Consider the following 1981-nt stretch of genomic DNA (forward strand, 5'->3'; position numbering starts at 1 on the left):
GAGAGCTGAGATGGGTTGGCATTGGCCATTTTGAATCAAGTGATCAGATGATGAAGCAGATGAAAAACTGAAGAAAAACGGGTTGGTATTCATAGTAAAAAATACCATTTCTAGATCCATCTTAAATACACTGCTGTATGGCTTCCCACGCTGGGGGGGGGGTGCAGGCCTCCCGTGCTGGTGGGGGGAACGAGGTGGGGGATGGGATGCTGGGATGCATGCCCGCCATCTGCAGGTTTCGGTTTCCTTGGACAGCCCAAAGAAGATGATTACCTATGCATTGGACAGACCAAAGAAAACGATTACCTATGCAATGGATTGCTGAAAGTCACTGTGAGTCTGATGAGCTTAACAGTGGCAGCATGCACAAGAGGACCAACATCCTAAATGCACCACATATTTTGTTCTGTTGAATGCTTCTGCCAAAAGATGGTTAGACCTGGGGGGAATCTGTTCACAAACAATTCTCAGGTTCCCTTTATCATATATAAAGGGGGAGGGCAGTGACACCTACTTCAAAATATGGTATGACCACTTATGGGGGGGGGGTAAAAGTGGCAGTGCAGGAATTGGAAACACTGTCCCTGACCACAGAATTCTCAGTCAGGGGATGGGACCAGACTGGGGTAGGGGCAATTGGAGGGGGAGTATACCAGCCAGCTCCTGGGGGGTGTTGCCCTGCTTGGGATGGGTTGCCTTTGGCCCCCGGCTCAGGGCGAGCCGTCGCAGCCCTCAGGGTGAGCTCCTCAGTCCCCAGAGTGTGCCATCTGACCCCTGGGTGGGGAAGGAGGGAAAAAAAAAGAATGCCTAGGGTATCCAATGTTACCTAGGCCACTTTCTGCCACCCTCCCCCCCAGTAAACCTGAAAGCAACACCCTCAAAGCCCTTCTATTTGTAACTCACAAGTTTGTTCTCTCTAGGTTTGCTCCCTTTTCTATAGGTAACCTTACCACTGAGTTTTACTTCAGACCTGACCCCAAACCCAGTGCCAGTGACAAAAAGGAAATACAACTGACAGCTAAGGAAGCAAAGAAGGATGGAGCCTCTGGGTTCAACCAGCCATCCCCACTGGACCCACCTGGGAAAACATTTTGCAGTCCAGAGGGGAGCAAATGAGAGGAAAATATCTTCTAAAGCAGCTTTAACCCAGGACCACCAGTAAGGTGATAAAGTGCCCTCCCTTCCCCCCTTTACATCTACGCCCCTGTTCAGCATGAAGAAGCCAGAGAGTTGGCATCCAATTCCCAAATCAATAAGACAGTTGTTTTAATTACTATTGGAAAATGCTTGTCATTCCTCTGTAGCATCTGGTCCCCACTGGATCCTCATCATTTCCTTCACCTGCTCCCCCCACCGACCAAACTGTGCAGCTCTGCAACTGCATCCCGGCCCATCCTCACCCTTCTGCCCCCAACCCTCACCTCCTTGTACCCCCAATATGTTTTTTTCAATTAAAAAAAAAAAGAAAATACACTGTTGTAGCAGGATACACTCCATACACCTACAAGGAAGACTTGTTAATACCACTGTTGTTGCAATAAGCCACTGAGTCACCTGTTACTCATAGAAACTCTATACACAACAGCTCTGAACTCTGTTCTATCTTGAGTTGATCTCACTGTCTCTTATACACCTGCCCCAATTAGCCCAGTTACTGTGTCAATACATCTCATCCAGGGTCTTTCTCTCCTGTGTTGCTCCTCCACTCTTCCAAGCACAATGTCTTTCTCCAAAGACTGGTCCCTTTTGGCAACATGCCCAAAATATGTGAGACAGAGCTTCAAAATCCTTGCCTCCAGAGAGCAAGTTGGTTTCATCCTCTCCAGAGCAGACTTGTTTGTCTTCTTGGCAGTCCATGGTATGCTCAATACTCTTCTCTAGCACCACAACTCAAATGCATCAATTTTTCTTCTGTCATCCTTATTTATTGTCCAGCTCTCTGATACATAGCAAGTTCTTGCAAAGACCATCACCTTGATCA

Source organism: Elephantulus edwardii, unplaced genomic scaffold (assembly GCF_000299155.1).
Source record: "Elephantulus edwardii isolate Elephantulus edwardi_28Jun2011 unplaced genomic scaffold, EleEdw1.0 scaffold00264, whole genome shotgun sequence".
In the NCBI taxonomy this organism is placed as follows: Eukaryota; Metazoa; Chordata; class Mammalia; order Macroscelidea; family Macroscelididae; genus Elephantulus; species Elephantulus edwardii.